At 35.2% G+C, this 22,043-nt stretch overlaps 1 long non-coding RNA gene across 2 annotated transcripts in view; it reads right to left on the bottom strand.

The window, feature by feature from the left end:
• Positions 1–2,267: 2,267 nt before the first annotated feature.
• The window catches only part of LOC149796804 (uncharacterized), a 34,153-nt gene continuing 14,377 nt past the window's right edge, over positions 2,268–22,043 (bottom strand). The window contains exons 1-4 of one of the 2 annotated variants that reach the window (XR_016421464.1): positions 4,183–4,223; positions 3,811–3,909; positions 2,981–3,061; positions 2,268–2,397 (exon numbers count right to left, since the gene is read on the bottom strand). This is a non-coding gene — a long non-coding RNA (uncharacterized LOC149796804). Of the gene's footprint in view, positions 2,398–2,980; positions 3,062–3,810; positions 3,910–4,182; positions 4,224–22,043 lie in introns of those variants that run through there. The other variant, XR_016421463.1, reaches the window with a different exon arrangement.

Raw genomic sequence — 22,043 nt, 5'->3', positions numbered from 1 at the left:
CTATGTACATATAATGACCAATCCATTTGATATTTCATTTTTCCAACGTAGCATTAGCTTAGCCTGATGCAAATGGCGGTCTATGATTCGTCAATCATATTTGGAATCTGGCACACAACTAGTTGACAATCGCATAAAACGTGAAATCGTGCGCCTTTCGTCCATTAACATGCGGAATGAATGCCGGAATTGGTTTGTAACTCAAAATTAAGAATTATTAATGAAACTTGTATGTTGTCTTACTATTCTATTTTTATGTATATTTCAATTGTTTGTGTACCTAACCTTTGTAATTTTGGGTTATGAATGGAGTTTTGGCATCTGTTGTCATGCATAAGCAGTAGACAATGACTTGACCAAAATCTAAGTTCAAGGTCTAGTGGAATGTCCCATCGTAAAGTTGTAATTTTTGTTCTTCAAACAAAAACATTAACTCGTAGGTCAAGTGGGATTTTTCTCATCAGAGGTTTAGTAAACAATGAATCATTTATGATTTATATCAGTCTTAGGGAATGTATTATCAGAAGTTGCCATTTTGTACAGATATAATTCTAGGAGAATTATTTATTTAAATATTCATTGAAATTACTACACGTTTCATTGACATGGGACTAACATATTAGTTTAGACTAGTTGAGAACTCGTGCAATTCTGCATTACATCATGGATGTACATCATGACCTTCAAGACAATTGGAATCCATACATTCTCTACTTTTGGACTTGTGACAGAACATTTACGATTATTTGGGATTTAATTCACAACACTGCAATTGGGTCTTAAATGCTCAATTTATATCTTAGATAAATACATTATTTGTTGATTTATTTACACAACTGTGTTAGAGTAATAAATTATCCTGCGTTTTTAAAAGCACTTATTTATAGTTAATGTTAATCTGCATAAGTTTCAAAGACTCGAAGTTAGCATGTGATAAATATTCCAAATCTTTCAATTTTGAAGTTTAGAATTTATGAAACGGGTTATTGTCAGTTCTATGAACTTTGGCGAACTATGCAAGGAGTTTTATACATTCAGTATTAAATCATTACTAATGTGAGATTCTGCTTATGCCATTGTTTCATTTAGAGTGAAAAGAAAGACAAATAACACATTTTAATCGGCATCTCACTCTGGACCAGACGCTAAAAATTTCAATTTCTGTAACATTGAACAGTGTGATGCCAAATAAAGCTTAGAAGTACATTTGTTAATTAATAAAGAACAATCAAAGGAACAATCATCCTTCCAATTGATGAAACACATGCAATTGTATGTGGCTGACCAGAACGTTTCTACAGAACGGTTTCCACCTTAGACATTTACCAAAGATGCAACATAAGATTTAACCAAAGAAATACCATTCACGTTATGAGATAATTCTCTGAACGGAGTATTACTGGATGCAGAAACGGTGCTTGATATAGAAAAATAGAGATTTGCAGAAGCTCATTTGTATTCTATTATATATATATATACCTATACTGATAGTTCTTTGTGAGTGGATATATAGATTATTTAATTTGCAACATTATGTTAGCTATGTGAGCATCAGTTGCCCACATTCTTTTCAAAATAGAGGTGGTGAGCTTATTTTCTTCTACTGTGTGTCATTTGAACCACCCTTGTTATGGAGGTGGGGTGCGCATAATAGGTTTGAACCTACAGTCCTCTACACATGACCGATATTCTGAATGTCATTTGTAACTTGATCATGTTTGCTAAAAAGGCTACATTCCGACAGAAAAAATCTGCTCCTGTGCATGGAAAGTTCTCACGTTCGTAGCCGATCAGTAATTAAAATAATGCACAATAATGTCATGTACTTCTTTTGACCAGTGAGATCAACAAAAAGCGATATGTTAACATGTTTACGTATCACAAGTATTTAGCTGCACACACTATGTAACTTGTACAAGGTATTCGATAAATGTTTCATTTATGTCAATGTCGTCCGCTTTATTTTAAATATAGCTTCTCCGACAAGTAAACCTTAGAAATATAGATAAGTATTATGTTCATTGAAAGATACAAAGCTAACTACTTGTGTAGATATGAATATTAATGCAGATACATACAAATAGAAATGACGAATAGGTAAGCAAACAGTTTCACGTCTCTTTAGATTTAGACTTATTTGATAAATGAATGTCATAAACGTTCATTATGTCATGTGGGGGGGGGGGGAACAGAAGAGGAAAAAATCTCATTTGGTAATAATCTGAAAAAAATATATGCTAATTTCATACAGATGTAAAACACAACAATATTTTGAAATTCAATGTTTTTATTTGAATCGTATAAATGAACATACTTCGATCAGTCTGCTTTTCGTTTATGGTGGAAGCTCTGATTACAAATGATGCATCACAAACCAAAATATGAAACATCGTATTCCTGCAAAAATTGAAATTCATTTTTAGCCAACATGATGTAAATAATAAACCTTTTTATATTTACGAGTCCTATATTTAGAGTAAATTCACTTAGACAAGACATTGCAATTGTATAAAATACGTATGTCTAATAATATAAGATCGAGTGCTATTTTTACCATCTTTCATGTGGTGGTTGTCACAGCATCCAAGTGCATTATGCGTATCTCATTTACTATTACAATGTAATGGTAGACAGAAGAAAATGGATATGGAGTGAATGTATTATATCGAAGTTTCCCAATAAAACCTAAAAATACTGCGGCCAACTAATATGTTGCAAATGGCGAAACATGAAGCGCTGTTAATGTCAAAACATAATCATTTATTGACTTGTTGCAATTGCTTCAAAACATACATAGGTCAAATGCACATAAAATAAAACAAAGCAATGACTATGTTCAAACGTCAGATCTTTTGAGACTAAAATGACAAAATATTTAAAGATTTAAAGTTATAGATGTTCCCTGTGAGTACGTCATATAGGAAAGTGTGATCATATCCACAGCTAATGCTGCATTTTTAAATTCAGTAAACATGTTTACCATCATCTTCCATGTCTGCTTTCTATTTTCCAAGATGAGATCCTTGCATAAATATTATGAGGATAATAATCAGGAAGATAACTGCAAGGAAACAAAGGAAGCGATAACAAAGTGAATACACAGAGTCTGAAAAAGTGTTTAAGCAATATAGCTATTCTTCAAATTAATCCAGTATTTTCCTCATGAATATATAAGGTTAAATAGATATCATTTTTATTTTGATTTCAGTGCAAAGTGATTTTACCATTCCTGGCAGAAAAAGGATGATATTCATATTCAGTAAGTAAAACATAAACGTCTCACTCACTCAGTCATGGGGGGAGAGCAGACATAATTTCCTCATACATAAGAAGTAATGCTACTACCGGAAAAAGGAATTATGTTCTGTTTATTATGAGTACGGGTATTAATATTAGTGTATTAAATGCATCAACAGAGTTGAAGACGTGTGTGTGTGTGTGTGTGTGTGTGTGTGTGTGTGTGTGTGTGTGTGCGTGTGTGTGTGTGTGTGTGTGTGTGTGTGAGTACACTTTTTCAGTGATAGATGTATGCAGTTTTGTAGTTTATAATGTCTAATACTAGGGCATAATGCCAAATACAGGTAGCATCAAGCCCCACCCAGTCACATTTTCCTGACACCAGACCTGCCAGTCCTAACACTAGCCCCTAATTTTGAGCGCAAAAGCGAGGCAGATGCTGGTATAATTTTTATAACTCTTTGGTATGACTCGGTCGGAGCTCGAACCCGCGATCTCCTACACCCGAGGCGGACACTCTAACCACTTAATCCACCGGAGCGGTGAGTTGAAAGATAATGAAAAGCTACTCACATGAAAAATTGCTCTGACCACCTCCCCCAATGAAGCCGGACACCATGCCGATGGTTGAGAATAGTGCAATAATGCAGAGGAATAACAACGTGTTCATGCCTAAGAAAGAAACAAATACATAAATAACCCGTCTAGATTTTTCAACTTGAATTAATATAAAGGATGTACAAGTTTCATTTGTGACATTGGGAGCTATCTGATTGATCATTAAATAAATGCTACTATCTCGTGGATTCATTAAACAGATTCAATGATATGTTTGAAATTTTTATACCATAAATTATCGTGTATGATATCACAAAAACTGGTAAACACGTTTATGCCTCAAATAAATAACGAACATATTTAATATTGTACTTGTGTTGTACTTACCTGCCATTATTCTAGGCGTGTTTCTATCGGTCGTGATTAGAAATGTCTGTCCCGGAGATGTATCGATGACACTTAAGATTATATAGGATCTACACACCACATTGGATTACATATTATTAGAATCGCAAGCACATTTTAGTTATTTCCGCAATAACTGCCAAATTCGTCAAAATCAATCTAAAACTACAGGAATTGGTGTAATTAAATATGTAATGCCGCATAATCTCTTCGTGGCTATTAATTAGCCTGAAGTGGAAATGAACGATAATCTATCAAATGGCAGTGTCCGGTCAAAAAAATTCGAAAACGAAACACCAATGACCTTAAATATACATTTTAAACATCTCTCATGCTGCATAACTAAAAAGACTTAGAAAAGACAAGACTGGTTTATTGAAAACCTTTTGATTAACGAAAATGAAAAGTGTGTTTCACCATCGGTGTACGAGGTTTTCAGGTTTTCACTCGATATTAGTTAGCCTCCCCAGTTTCTGTTGTAATTTCTTACTGTATTTTGAAAGGAGTGATTTATATCAATATAATGAGGCATGTTCCCGCAAAGTTTCTACTATTATAAAGCACACAAAATATTCGAACTGACAGAAGAATAAAAAAGCAGGTTCAGGTGTCAATCGGTACGTGTACCTGCTTTTATATAAGTGTTATATACATCACTTATTTCATATATATATATATATATATATATATATATATATATATATATATATATATATATATATATATATATATGAAACCAAGTGTAAGTTCATACATTATTTCCACAACAATCCCTCATAAATATATGTACGTTAGAAACATTTGTTTGTGTAGAACATTTAAGTTTTAGACTATATGTCCATTAATGATCTTGGCTCAAATTGTGAAATAATCAAGAACATATCAATTTTTAATTTTTTTTTCTTCTTCTAATAAAGATCACGATTATGCATACCATGAAATGTTCAGAACTCGTGGAAGAAAAGAATATGACAGCAGGTGCCGGATGATTAATATCAATGTCTCTTGAAATACATCTCAAAGTAATGTCTTTTGGACAGTTCCTGAAGAATGCAATTCAATCCATAGATGGCTTTTTAATCCAGTCTATGAATATTTACTCATACAAAATTCTTCAAAATTCTCAAGTAGCATTATTATTAGAGTCGTCTCTTCAACAGGTCTGTAGAATGATAGCTACGTCATCAGGAATCACATAAATGAGCACTCGGCATTAAGAATTATATCAAAGATCAAATAAAATTATATCAAATTGCCTCAAATTCTGACAATTAAGAAGATTAAGTCTAGAATACAACGATTACTACTACTACTACTACTAATAATAATAATAATAGCAATAACTATTATTATTATTAGTATTAGTAAAAGTATTAGTATTATCATTTTTATTATTATTATTATTATTATTATTATTATTGGTAACGCTCTGACTATTTAGGCAACCGAAGCCGTCTAATAATAACTGCAAGATTAACCTCGATTCCTTAATTACTTTTACCATTATTTCCCGGTGTCAAAATTTGGAAGTCACACAAATTGGACTTGGTAGTTTGCAATAGTAGACTGCTATTCTCTCTCTCTCTCTCTCTCTCTCTCTCTCTCTCTCAATATGACTTTCTCTCTCCACAAATTAATTACATTGGGTCAACCCAATTGGCAGATTTTTATTTTCAGAATACTTTTCTGTCAAAGTAATAAGTTTGCAAACTCCACTACTTTAATGAAGGCTTTGTTGCGGACGTTAGAATTTAACCAGGGTAATATATCAAATGCACTGAGCCAGATACACAATTTATATATGTTGTATACGAGAACGATTCAGAATTTGAACAGTATATATATATATATATATATATATATATATATATATATATATATATATATATATATATATATATATATATATATATATATATATATATCAAAAGATATGAAACACGTTGTGACTTTAGATTTCGGAATAACTGGCTAAACAGGGGATTGCGAATGGCAACAACCAGTTGTAGGATTTCTTATCGCAGCTATTGCTCATCAAGGACCAGAATGCAGAGGCAATCAAAGTTTCCAAGCAAGTATCACATGCCGTAAGTTGTACTGTTACATTTTTTGAGTAGATTTATTCGAATCTACACCATATCATATACAGTTATCTTCGAACCATTAAAGTATGACATGCATGTACCGAAAGGTAAAAGCTCAACACATATGATAATTGACTTTCCGAAATCGTCTTTTCCTTTAAAGCTGTAAAAATGTTAGAATCATTTCAAACTGCCATCACGTGATACTCGCCAGTCAACCCTTTTATGCTATGATGGACCCTCATTAATTGCTTTAAATGACCAATCCTTGGCTCCCCACACTACATTGTGCTCTAGACTATAATGGGACTACATTCTAGAACTGGGACTACATTCATCATTACCTAAATGTAAACAGAAGCGAAAAATGAAACCTTGTTTCAAAGCTGGCCGGCGTAGAACAGGAAGAAGAATTCTAGTTCTCTCCCTTATGCCCTTTCTTTAAATATTCGACCGTTAATTTAGATTACCTAATTCAAATCCCTATTAATTCGTCAACCTTCGTGTCAACTATCCAAGAGATACCTCTGTGTATTGCATTTTTCAATGCCTAATCAGTTGGACCACCGGAAAAGTACACATAAATAGTTGTTTTTATCAACGACCAGAATATTGACGTCTTTTTCCTGACAGAAACATGGCTAAAAACATCAGGCGATGAGCCCAAGTGTGTGGATCTAACACCCACTGGTTACTCCATCAAGTCGTTCCCCCGTAACTCTCGCGGAGGTGTAATTGCTGTCATCACAAAGAACTCCATGATTTAGATAACCTAATTCAAATCCCTATTAATTCGTCAACCTTTGTGTCAACTATCCAAGAAATACCTCTGCGTATTGCATTATTCAATGCCCAGTCAGTAGGACCACCGGAAAAGTGCACAGAAATAGTTAATTTTATCAAAGACCAAAATGTTGACATTTTTCCTGACAGAAACATGGCTAAAAACATCAGGCGATGAGCCCAAGTGTGCGGATCTACCACCCACTGGTTACTTCATCATGTCGTTCCCCAATAATTCTCGCGGAGGTGGAATTGCTGTCATCACAAAGAACTCCATGATAAAACGTCTTAACCACACCACAACATTCAATTTCGACCACACATCGTTTGAACTAGTCCAAACCACACGCACACTGGACCAAAGGTCAGTCCATTTTTTCTGCCTATGCCGCCCTCCTAGTAGAAAAAACAAGCTGACTGCATTTCTCTTTTTGGAGCAGTTTCCGAATCTCCTGGACTATGGAAAGTCGATAGGTGGCAACCTGATTATTCTTGGAGATTTCAACTTTCACTTTGACTGTCCCGGAAACCCAAACACATCAAAACTCCTAGATTCCATTAATGTTTTCAACCTCAAACAGTCAGTTAACCAACCCACACGTAAACATGGTCACATCTTAGACTGTATTCTTCATAAACCTGATGATAACATTATACGGTCCTCCCTGGTATCCCATGAACTTGCATCAGATCACCTCTGTATTATATGCCATCTTAACGTATCAGTCCCTAACCCTCCCCCTTTATCTGCTACTAAGAGAAACCTCCGTATGATAAATATAACCAAACTAATGCATGCCATCCAAGCAATCCTAACAACTTGCTTACCTCCTACAGCGGAATAACTCGATAACTGCCTGCGTTCATTGCTCGACAAACATGCCCCAGCTACCAAATGCAGAGTATCAATTTAAAAATGTTCTCCATGGTATAGCAGTGTTAAGGACCAGCTTCGCACTGCTAAAAGAGACCGCCGAAAAGCTGAGAGGCTTTGGAATTCCATCAGACTCACTGTTCATAAGCAAATCTATCAAGCCGCTAAGAAGAATGTCACAAATATAGTCCATGCAGCAAAATCAACCCACTACAGTACTAAGATCATGGAAAGTTCCAGCTGCAAAGAGCTCTTCGAGATTACTAACAAGCTAATGTCAAGGAACAAATCAACACCACTTCCAACTACCTGCAATCAAGTCGACCTTCCGGACACGTTTGCAAATTTCTTCCATGACAAAGTACAAACCATTAGAGATAAGCTTGGCACCACAAGTTAAACTGACTCGTCGTCACCATACAGTTGGGATACAGAATTTGAGCGGCAACCATCAGTAGCATTTGAACCTGTCTCTATGGATTTCGTACGTACAATCCTGATGAAGAGTGCACCAAAGTCATGTGAACTTGATCCAATTCCAACATCACTGTGGCTTGAGTGCTAGATCCAGTATTGCCTTCACTATCTGATGTTATTAATACCTTTCTCTCATCAGGAGAATTCCTATCATTTTTCAAAACTGCCATTGTAAAGCCTCTGCTGAAGAAACCAACACTAGACCATAACGATTTAAATAACTACCGCCAGGTTTCTAATCTCCCATTCATATCAAAAGTCTTAGAAAAGGTTGTTCTATCCCAGCTTGTATCTCATCTAAATTCAAACAGTCTTTTTAGCAATGTTCAATCTGCATATCTCCTTTGCCACAGTACTGAAACTACTCTTCTAAAAGTATTGAATGACATTCTCACTGCTTTGGATGGCGGAAATATTACAGTCCTCACCATCCTTGATTTGTCTGCAGCATTTGCCACAATAGACCATGATATATTGCTTCACCGTCTCCAGCATGTATTTGGCTTTCATGATACTGCCTTACTGTGGATAATGTTATTTGGCTTTCATGATACTGCCTTACTGTGGATAATGTCCTACTTGGTCAACAGGACACAAATTGTGTCTGCAAATGGGATACACTCCAGCCCAGTTGATATATGTTGTGGTGTTCCACAGGGTTCTGTTCTTGGACATGTTATCTTCATTCTATACACTCAGTCGCTCGAAAGTGTCATAAATCGTCATCCAGTGTCTCACCAATAGTACGCTGAAAACACCCAAATATAAAATTTAGCCACCCAACTGAAGTTGATGCTACCATCCAAGGTGTAGAGAGGTGCATTTCTGATGTGAAATCATGGATGACATGTAACAGCTGAATGATGATAAAACTGAAGCCATTCTGATTACAACACAAAGATTTTCTCATTCACATACTTTACCTCAAACAATAAATATCAGCAACATCAACATTAAATTCACACAATCAATACGAAATCGAGGTGTTACTCTGGACAGTAATCTCACATTGCACCACCATGTCATGAACATATGCAATTATTATTATTATTATTTATAAAATAAAGTTATCTTTGCTGAGAGATATCCACGAACATGTTAAAGCGTGTCTGAAGGCAAGGTTTATTTCAAATATTTAATTGCTCTGATGGCGACATACAAGGTTGTGTTCTGACCCCTATAATTTTGTCTTCTATCTCAATTGATCTGAAATTCCATTTTGCAGAGCTGAATAGCTGAATTGCCCAGTAATACAGTCATTTATTTGCGCTATTGTAAGCAGTCGATTTGGTGATACTTGATCAAGTTGCGGTCCAGTTACAGCATTGTTTAATACGTTATACGCGTATTGCATGGAAATTAAAAATCATTTCACAGAAGACGAAAATCATTGCATTTCGAAACTGGGTGCTATTCTAGGCAACACGAGAACTGGCCCATCTATTGCATCCTAATAGCGATACCTTCCTGTTGCGAATTTCTTGAATGTGTTTTCTATGGAAATAGAGTAATGTTGCATATAGGTATATGTGACAAGAAAGACTAACAGAACTTGCCGAAAAGGAGCTGTATAACTTGAAAGTCGAACACAACCACTTTGACAACTCGATATGTCCGGTACGATAGCATCGATTGTAAACTACGGGCCAGAGGCCTGGGAATAATTAAATATAAGTTGTGAATTCAAACAACAAATGTTCTTAGAATCACGTAAGAAACACTCCATTTGCATACCATGAACAGGGGGAGAATGCAATTGCAAATATAAAGATACTGTCAGATAACGAAATACTGTTTTAACTGGTACGATCAGCACCTATTAGATTTTCCAAAACCAAAGCTATAATTTACACTCACATTTAAATATTTACTGCGAATGTGTTGGGTAAATCAAGTAAAACCTTTACGTTCTTTCTTATATGGTATGGCAGTAAGTTCGACGAATCAGGAGATGGGTGAGGAAAGTTGCTTTCATTGTACTCACCAAAGATGTAGAGATTTTCATGTGGCCTACGTTGTTAGAGCGTCCGCCTTGGACGAGTGAGATCTCGCGTTCGAACCCCGGAGGAGTCATACCAAAGACTTATAAAAATGGTCCCAACAGCTGCCTCGCTTTTGGCGCTCAGCATTAACAGGATAGTGAGTGGACATGTTGGCCATGTGTCAGGATGCTGTGACTGGGTGGGACATAATGCTAAATGTCTACGGCATGATGTCCAGGTTATAACTATAAAATGCCACACTGCAGACATCGGAGCAGTATGATTCAAATTGTTCAAGTTTAGTTAAGACTCGAAATAACACACACACGCATTATTTATGGTGAAAGATCTTAAAAATATTCCATATATTACATCGATATTTTTTTCCTTTTACGGATAATGAGGATGCAGAATACTTTGTCCAATGTCCAACAACACGTTAGGTCTAAGACATTGACGATCACAAGTTTTACAACTCTATCCAAAAACCACGTCATACTATTATCATCTAGCATAATTGTATACTACTACTGTCGAAATCTTTGAAGATCGGAGATAATCGATGTGCAATTTATACCGTAATAGTAGATATTTATGTAGCAGACTGAATTAGGATTATTTACTTCTAAAGTAAGCATCTGTCTTATCGTTCAATAAACAATCCTTTTTCAAGTTCCCTATTATCCATAGTCCCCACCTCTATCCATCATCCATAGTCCCCACCCCTAATAACCTGACCATATTAAGTAGATTTTCAACCCTTCACATCAATCCAGCTAAACCCTATCGTACTGCCCCATGCGTTATTAACATTTCAAACGAGACAGGTGGATTATTGGGGTTTCCACAGCCGGTAAGGAACTTTTCTTTCAAATTTTGCGTCTGAAGATGAGTTTTGACCCTCCCTGATTTACATGCAAGCAATGTGATCGGTCATAGACCTGAACTTGTTAACATTCTTTGAATATTACTACTGGGTCAAAACCAGATGTATTATCTGTTCAGGTCATTGTTAATATGTAAAATTCTATACATTTCTGGCGGATAACAGAAACAATTAATATCAGTTTTAGTTCCTGGATTAAAGACGATATGACGTTTAAGTGATGAATTATTTAAACTTTGCATTGCCTATGACCCCGCCAAAAATTGTGTTTGAAAACAAAATTTGACTAAAATGCAACAAGCAAAATATAAGTTTGTATACATGAAACATGGGTCAAATAGTGTGTTAAGTCGACACACTGAAAGTTAAGCCACTAAGGTGAAAACAGAAATAATCACACATTGTATTGAACTAATCACACAGTAAAGTCATCATAACTTGGGCGTAACAAAATAGCCGTTTTTATGCTAAGGATTGACCATTCAAGGTCAATTTTTCCGTAACAGTTCAAATTATTAGCAAGGTATACTATATATACATCAGTTTTATTTGCCCTTTTTTCTCTCGAGAATTATGAGCATGAACTGTCACAACAACGACATGCGCAACTAGTATTTATTTATTAGTAACAGTAGTAGCAGAGGTAATAATAATAATAATAATAATAATAATAATCATAATCATAATAGCAAGAATAGTCGTTGTAGTAGTTGTTGCTGTTGTAGCATTTGGTACTGACAACTTGTTTGTTACATGGGATGCATTCTAACTTGGGTAGTAATGGCAATAATGAAACTGTTTGGAGAGAAAGAAGACATTTTTGAAAATGGATGTACATGCATACAACTGGATGTGAATATGCTGAAAGAATAGTTCTATCACAGGTGTTACTAAGCGACAAGTTATAAAAGTGTTTATCTGAGAAATTTGTCATTTAAGTGTTCAGGGACAAGCAGTTTTGCGGAAAGATATATTTATTTGAGTTATAACAGGCAATTTGATATTGAAATTTACGCACAATAGATCATGATACTGAGATTGTTTACAGCTATTGCATTGCAATTATCTTGTTAGATGAAGACACAACAAGATTATACAAGCGGTTCATTTTTATATACATTGGACCATGCGTGTCATGCACGTGTCAAACATCACGTAGCCTTATAATAAGGGTGCCCTATATGTTTTCTTCCCGTCTTCCTGGTCAATTTTAACTGACAATCGTATTAAATGCATACCCAACTTTCCATACACCAAGTATAGTTATGGTCGGTACTGATAATAGCGAAGAGAATTACAAAACATTCTTGAAAAACATACTGTAAAATGACTTATTTCCTTCTCTAAATTTTACTCCTATTCATCTCCTAATGTAGTTCGCAAGAAATCAGTCCTCGTAAGTTTACATCCTTGGGTATAATCTTAGCTACGTATCCTAAACGAACAATATATATAGTGGGTGAAATGGCACTTCCAGCAAAATAAGAGTGTGCTTCTTATTAAGAAAAAGACAAATTCGCAAACAGATCAGATAAGATATATGAGTAGTTACCTACCTTAGAAGAAGGTACTTCATTCAGTTATATTAGATTTTAAGATTGTCACTAATCTCGAATGTAAAACTAAGTATATCGCAGCATTATTTTATGTCATGTTTGCATGCATATATACATGGTCTTATATAAGGCATTGTATGGGGGTGTCAAATAATCCATGTATAGGGAAAGAGCTCTATTATACAATTAGCTATATACAGATTAGTGATGATTTAGTGACATTTCTCTGTATATATGTGATAAATAGTCATTTATGTTGTTTTGTTTATGATATTTTAACACTCCTGTGAAGTTCTGTGTGACCCCGTGTTATCCGGTGGGGTGGGGTGCTCCCAATATTTATTTGAATTACTATGGAATTCCCACCCTGGCTCGTTTTTGTAGGAAGTGAAATTAGTGATAGAGAGAGATACAGCTCCGAGCCCCCAGTCAGCAATACCGACAATTAAATTATTAAGAACACAAAGGTGAAATTCAAAGAATAACAATTTAATACAAATTAAACGATATTAATTTCTCAAACAATCGTCTTCCTCTCGACCATGTGACAACCTATTTCATCACGTGATCATAGTGTGAGATGGCGTTCCCCTGTACTTGGATTCTACTCATCTGTGTTTACTCCGCCAATTCCTTTCCTCCTTCCGGAGTTCTCCGTATTCCAATTCTTCCTATCCTCTTCCCCTTTTGTCTCCTTTTCTCCTCCTCCTTCTCTTCTTCCAGCAACTAGGCTTGTTCTCGGCCTACTGCCTTGTTCTATCCTGTCTCTCTGAGACTCGGGATTTGACTACCCGGTAGTTCTGTCCCCAAAAGCTTCCTACGAAAAACACAAGGACGTTAGTATTTGTGTTAGCCATCTCGCCTCACACTACATCAACAATCAATCAATCATCAGATAAAGGCTATCTACATCTTTGGTCACGCATTCATGCACATCGAAAAACCCACACGTTCTTATAGAAACAATATTGCAATAAGAGCGGTATCTACTTATGATATATATATATATATATATATATATATATATATATATATATATATATATATATATATATATATATATATATATATATTCTTAATCTCATTATTCTCAACAATATCACAACAATCCGACGCATTTCTGTACATTACACACCCACAAGTGTACACAAATATTCAAATATCCATTTTATTTAAATTTACACTCTGCAACCATTTCCAAAGTTACAATTTAATTCAACAATTGCAAAATCTAGAATATCACATAAATAAATTCACTAGTTTACCACGAAGTAACTAAATAGCGAATTACATTATTAATTCTGGCGAACGAACAATCTACATAATCATAGCTCATTTCTCAAGTACGCATGTAAATTAAACAATACAAAGGTAATTCTACGTACTAACGATTCTAGTAAGTAAATATACATACTGCACATAATTACAATTACAATGCCGTAACATTCTGCAACAATCGAGCAAATAACTCACTGACCTTTACGAAGCTTTCTGTCCTTGAATGTACCAAGGTTTCTTTTCCCGCCAAATCACGAGTGGTTCCCGGAGTTATTGCTATAACTTGTTAGCACGATGCTTCACAATGACTAATTCGTTCCCAGCCCAAATGACTGTTAAATTCTGGTTGGAATTAATGGCCCCACCCTTCCAATAATAATGAATAAATTGTCTGCATTATTATTATTATTATTATTATTGATTGGATATCAATTCTACCCCAGTCGGTCCAGTTTAACAGACGAGCCTCAGACCATCTGTTAACGCGGGGAGATTTACAACAGCATCGAGGGTCCTTTGTTCTTAGAACAAAGCTTCCAACGTCTACATGTGAGTTTTAACACCTAACGACGCGGCTCTTGTACAAACGCGAATTGACACGACAGTGCAGGGTCGACATACTCATGGCGCTAACCCATTCTTTTGTTCCTGACTTACGTAATCGCGGGCAGGCAAACGTGACAACTCCATAAGTTAGTTTTGTTGTACATTGAAGTCATATTTCAAAGACAGGGTGTGCCTTAGAAAGCAAGATAAGAGGAGGCAGCTTAATGTGGATGGTGGTCTATTTAAATGGAAAATATTGGACCAATTCTTACATGAGGTACATTTCGCTTTGAATCTATTATTGGGATACCAAACAAAATGGTGATATATTTAAATTCACGATCCATTAATTAATAAAGAACAGTGAGATGAATTATCTATTGGGGTGGAATATAGATATGTAATGAAGGACAAATGAACAGAGAATATGAAAATATTACAGACAGTTTATTCTGTAGATTATCATACTATATGGGATCCAAAATTGTGTCATTATTATTATTATTATTATTATTATTATTATTATTATTAAACATACACGGGGAACTGTGTTATTATGTTCATCGAAAAATGCTGTCATGGCCAATGTACTCCCTCCTGTCTTTTTTATTAACTACGGTCAAAGCTGTTTAGGTCTGACTAGAATCTATTTTCTTTGCAAACAGTATGTACAGAAAAACGATTGTTCAGTTTCTCCAAGTTTTATACAAAATTTACTTCTTGTCATTAAATTGATAATTCAAAAGTACCATTTCATTTACACTGCACACAGACACCATATTGCCGTACAGTTCATCAAATTCTATGGACATAAAGGTATTTTCATTTTGTATTATAAATTATTCTTTCGCACACTCACTGCTAAATGTTGAAATAATCCAACGCTGGCTTACAATAAAGAAAAAGGTTTCTGATCAATATTTATTGCATCAAACTCTCACGGTAATGCATCGTACTACTTTGTGTAAGGCTTCGGGCAATTAAATGCTTCCAATTTACAGGAAATTAAATTATTTTCCTTTATAGACAATTAATTTTTTTCAATTTACAGATAATTAAATTCTTTTAATTTACAAGCAATTGAATGCTTGTCATTAACACCGCAAAGTTAAATGGTGTCAAATTCCACATCTCCTCTCCAATTTGCTAAGTAACAGAGCAAGGACGAGCAAGTGGAAATTATAAAGACCAGCTCCAGATGGTACCAACCGCCTGGGAGATGGCTGAAAACTATTCGCTATTGTATCGCTCGACTCATACATCTAAATACATCTGTATTTTTATGGTTGTATTGGCTGAGAAATTAAAAAGCGTTTCGTCAATGTTTGTGGCGAACGAGATATAGCCTGAGGCGACCATAAACACGACGCCAACGAAATCCACGTTGGTAGCATCTGTCAAATTTGCTTATGACCTCTGACACTTTGTACCACCCATGTGCATACGTTATCTACCACAAACCTACAATGGTGCTTGGTCCGGGAGTAGCACTAATTTGAACCGAACAGTCTGAGCTAGACATTTGTTATCACATCATTCATCGTTAGGAATGGTATTTTAGCAGGAAGCTCGATTCACTAGTGAGGGGAAATACACACTGGCGTCACATTCCACTACTTTGATATATCGGGAGAGCGCACATGAGCGAGATGATGGACAGGATTATTTAAATCACCATTTGACAGTGTATTCGATCAGGGCACAGACACAAACGCTGTAACTGATAGTGATTGCATGGGAGGCCTTCTACGCCCAAAAATGTTTCTAGCAAATCTGTTGGCCAAGATCGCTTTTGAGGAAAGTCGCTGACAAATTCAATCCAGATGTACCAGTAGGTGTTGGGTTATGCTAAAAGCAGGCTGTACTAGGTCATAGGCAGCGATCTCTACACGGTGCCATCAAATGTTGACCTCAAAATTTGGGGACAACGCTCTCTTTATAGACATTTTTCAGGAAGTCGAATCTGGGTTTTTCCACTCAAATGTTCAACGCATGCACAATCAACGTAGGACAACTTTTAAGCGATTGTCATTAACACAGTGTATGTTCGTGAAAAAAGTTTCAAACAAATGTTTAAAGATTTGACAATTGTACACCCCTTCCCAGAAATAGTGTGTTTAAAAATCGTGAGCAAATAGTTCAGTAACCTGCCTAAAACAGAAAAGTAGATATGAGCACAAAAGGCATCAGAGAGGACCGGGGCAGCGAACAGAATTTGTGGGCCCTAGGAAACAATATCCAATAGGCCCCAGTGAATTACAAATTGAAACATGGGGGATCCCCTGACCGTTGTGGTTCCGATGAATTTGTCCTACTCTGTCCTCGGTCCTGGATAGGACTTACAAAGTTTTATGATCCATTTCTGAAAGAAAAGTGGTGGGTAAACGATTTTCCTGTGTTACCAGAATTACAATTTGTACAAATCGACGTGTATTTAGATGACTTTTCAAGAATATATGCTCTCGAAAACATGAGGACTTTGTTGCATATAATTAATTTCATAGTGGATGAATGTATACAGGTGAACACATCATTATCAATGCCAACGTAATCAGATCCCGATCCCAATGCGAGAAGCCACACGAGTTACACATAGCTGATAGTACTGCAGCAACTGGCCATTGCAAATGTATCGTAGGATGAGTTAACTCAACATTATTATTAATATTTTTTCATGGCGTTAACAAACTAAGCAGAGAGAGAGACAGAGAGAGAGAGAGAGACAGAGAGACAGAGAGAGAGAGAAAGAGAGAGAGAGAGAGAGTAAATTCCTTAGCCAATCCAATGAATCATAAGCAGTTTTGGGATTCACATTCACTCCCATTTAATTTAATAACTAAATCGCAAATCTTTGAGGAATCTGCTTAATATGCGATGAGCCGCCTTTGATGTTCATTATGTGCTGCTGATTAGACAAATTAACTTGTTTATTTTCGGATTATTCATTACTATGCATTCATAAGGGGGAGGGGGCGGGCGGAGTTTAGATGAGAGTCAGGATGCAGTAACATAAAGCAATATATACTCATTTATTATTAAAAATACTTGATGAAAACGTACAGTTCAACTCTTATACTTGTTGGCTGGCATATTATTGTATACTACTATCAGCGGCAATCTATAATGATAAATGTTCTATTCATGTACGAAGTGTAGACCACTCAAAGACACACTGTACTAATTATACGTAAGAACTGTGAACCAGTCTAGAAATGGGTGAACACATAATAGAGTATTTACGGGTTTGGTGGTCCATAATTGGTTAATAATGAAAATGAACCTTTTAGTAAAAATATCTTTTGAGAGCTTATCCTATATGTTATTTTAAAAAATATAGACAAAATTCTATTGATGCAATTTTAGTATTTTTGCAGGCTTTACTCAGTAGTACTCAATGATGAAAGTAACCCCTGATTCAGTGGGTGAGAAATTAATAACATGTGTTTCATGCACATGTAGATAAACAAAATGCCGCGGCTCATATGGTGTTCTCCACACATAAGATTGCACCAAGGTTAATTGTGCATGGAGAATTATAGATCTCATCATCAGCACCCAGACAGTTTAAGTTATTGAATTTTGAATATGATCGTGTTTCCATATGTTTAATATTGGAGTTGAATTAGTACCGTGAGTCCTCAAGTTACCCTACATCAAATGAGCATGACCGTACCGGATGCGGCTATGAGATAGGTTTGGCCAGCTAAAAATAGTATCTGAAAATGCAGACGGGACGTATCTAATGGTCCAGCCCATACCTACTCCGCCTCCTTCCATCACTGCTAGCCCAATGATGGATGGTTAAGCATTGCTTTGGTTTCTTTTTGAAAACGTTCATAGTGGTAACCTTGGTGACGGGCGTTTTCTTACTGCAGTTGTTTTCATAACTAAGTTGGTTCTTCCTAATAACAACCCAAGACAACTGCTTACTAAATAACCTTGAAATGCTAGAGGTCATATTCTAGTGGTCTAGGATTAACTGATGGATTATTTAACAATCATAATCAGTTTTCAAAGGGTATGATATTTAGTATTAGAATATATCAGAAGTTATTCAATTCACGACTGATGAGTAAACGTCGGTCAATAGTAGAAGTTGCATTTACACTTTATTGATTTAACCCTGCAGGCAACAGTATGTTGCGCATATTTCCTCAAACGATAGATGCGAACGTAATGGAAAGACTAACACGATAATAAGGTTTCTGTCCTAGAAAAACAAAATTATTCAAATATCATCAACACAAAAAAGCTATCAAAATATTGAGAACTTGGCACACAATTATACTGAAAACATGTAGAAGAAAGAGTAGTGGAAGAATTACAATTTTGGGAGGATACGATAGTTACCATTGAAATCTAGTTTTGATATTGTGTGCCTACACAGTTGATATGCAGTAGAGTGTATATTCCTATATACCGCAATTAAAAGTCAAAATACTAAATTGCACTCGAAATAAAAGAAACTTTTAAAATAAAAGCGTATGGTATTTAGTATTATAATAATCAGAAGTTATTACATTCACGACTGATGAGTAAACGTCGGTCAATAGTAGAAGTTGCATTTACACTTTATTGATTTAACCCTGCAGGCAACAGTATGTTGCGCATATTTTCCTCAAACGATAGACGATAACGTAATAGAAAGACTAACACGACAAAGAGGCTTCGGTCCAAGGAAAACAAAATCCTAAATTGCAGTCGAAATAATAAAAAACGCTTTCAAAATCAAAAGGGGATATCATTAAGGAGAATTAATTAGGGATGAACACAATATATTCACGCTAGTAAATCCAGATACGCAATGGTGGCCAGAAGGTAATCGTCAGTCAAGGATAGGAATTTACAACATAAATTCGAATTTCTAAATGAAACGGATATACATTTCTTCAATTTTCAACCGCATAGAGTCAGCCATTTGTAGAAGTACAAAGAGTGAGATTGTCATAAAACACACACACACACACACACACACACACACACGCGCGCGCGCAAGCACACACGCACACAAAGAATGAATAAATACAATTATATTCACCAGCATAATGCTATTCTAAGCGAGTTGCAAATTTTCAAGTCTATTTTACAGCGACTTTCATTCTGGCATGGAAGCAAATATTTGCCTTCTCAAAACATTGACAATGCATCACTTTATTTTAAATTATTTTACGTGCAAGAGTGTGCTATAATGTTTTCACGCAGCCCAAGTAAAAGAAAACATAACGAGGAATCTATCATTAATTTATTGAAAATCGGTTCACCAATTCACATCAGTTTCTTGAGAGTTCTTTGCAGCTCCATTTAATAAGGCTAAGCCAAAGGTAACATGCATTATGACACATTTGCTGCAGTCATTTCGTTCTCTCTCTCTCTCTCTCTCTCTCTCTCTCTCTCATACGAATAACCGAATAAGCACACCATCAATTGGTAGGTATATTTTATACAAAACTGATAGGGAAGCACCTAACGAATTGCACGATCAAACAAATATTATGTCACTTAAACAAATCAACAATCATAAGTCGTGGCAATGAACATTTATTGCAAAATTCTGGCCGCAGGCTCCTCTTCTGATATATATATATATATATATATATATATATATATATATATATATATATATATATATATATATATATATATATATATATATATATCACTACTTTTGATGACCAAATATGGAAAATATAAACTTATACATTCTGGCTTTGAATTTGTCTTGCTGTCTAGAGTCATTTACATTAAAAGTGTTTGCTGCAGATATGAGATAAATACCACTGTAACCATTATCTGCATTAAGAAGTTTTCCACAATACTCACAATACTTAAAGTCATTATTATTATTATTATTGTTATTATTACATGTTCTTTCTTGTGGGGGAGGGCATAATGGGTGGATAAAACGTATTTACAGTTACTTTAATAATAATAATAATATTATTATTATCATTATTATTATTATTATTATTATTGTTATTATTATTATTATTATTATTATTATTATTAATGATGATGATGTATAGCGCCTAAAGTTTAGAAGCTATAAGCGCTTTGCAACATTAGACAACACCTAAAACATAAAAAACATATATAAATGATATTATTACATAAAACAAACACCATGAAATTAGAAAACATAAAAAATGCTGAAAATGTTTAAGGTAGGAAAAATTATTAGGTGTTTAAGTTTGTTCTTGCAGTCAAAATAAGTGAGTTTGAAGAGCACTCTTAATGGGATCACTGTGCCTTTGTGTACAAATTAAGTGGGCAATTCATTTCACGTTGCTGGACCCTGGTATGCAAAAGAACGTTGTCCATATGACTTCGTTTTTATAGTGGTAATAATGAGAATACGATTGTCAGAAGAGGAGTGTAAGTATCTTGCTGGTGTGTACTGTAAAATAAAATTACGAAGGAAAGACACGACTATTTACGGAACACACAAAGAGTTGAATGACTGTGACAAGAAACCCTGAGTCATACTGTTTCTTTTAAAGATAAACTATGCTTGCATAAGATTACATGGACTTTAAAAAGAAAAGAAAAAAAGATGCCAAAATATAGACCCAAAATCATCATCTTAAAAGTATGTGCTCTTTTCATCAAAAAGTTGCAAGTACTTGAGATATGAAAAGTTAATTAATAACAAAATGTAAATGCCGGTACGGCCTCTAGCTCGACCTAATTATGAAGCATAGCCTTGAAACAAATAAGAATACTCTTCATGGCCCTTGGGTTGTAAGGGACGGAAATGTTTCCCTCAGACGTCTGATGCAATTGAAAAGAAGATTGCCACCCAGGCCATTTCTGAGATAATCTACGTGGATTAAACACGCGTGTCTACTGCTATGGGTGTCTAGCTCTGCTACATGGGAGACTATTGGTATTACACAGACTTAATCATGTCCAGTAACTATGGAACGTACACATGCCACAATCAATCAAGATCAACGCAAGCCTCAAACTCCTAACTCCCAAATGTATATATTTTATATAAGTTATATATACCGCATTAATCACTAGAACGTATAAAATGTAAAGGTGATTCAGTTTTATCGGTACGACTCAGCTATACTAATGACTCACCAATATGGCATGGTTACATGAGGCAATTAAACGTAGACGTTCATCTGAGGACGCGATACGTATGACGCACTGGCAGGTATTAATATTTTCAAATCAATGTGATTGAGTTGTCGTGATATCAGCTGATTATAAGTAAATTACACGTGGATCTTATTTATAGAGGGCATTTACCTCCATATGTTTAATAACAAAATTCCATGTAAGAACTTTCGTTAAGATGTTAGTCCACTTTGTTACAAATTGACATATATCACTTTCTGTGGAAGCTAGTCTCGGTCAAAACCTATTCAA

This window comes from Sinohyriopsis cumingii, chromosome 6 (genome assembly GCF_028554795.1).
Source record: "Sinohyriopsis cumingii isolate HCF-2022 chromosome 6, ASM2855479v2, whole genome shotgun sequence".
NCBI classification, from domain to species: domain Eukaryota; kingdom Metazoa; phylum Mollusca; class Bivalvia; order Unionida; family Unionidae; genus Sinohyriopsis; species Sinohyriopsis cumingii.
This window is presented reverse-complemented; position numbering and strand designations above follow the sequence as displayed.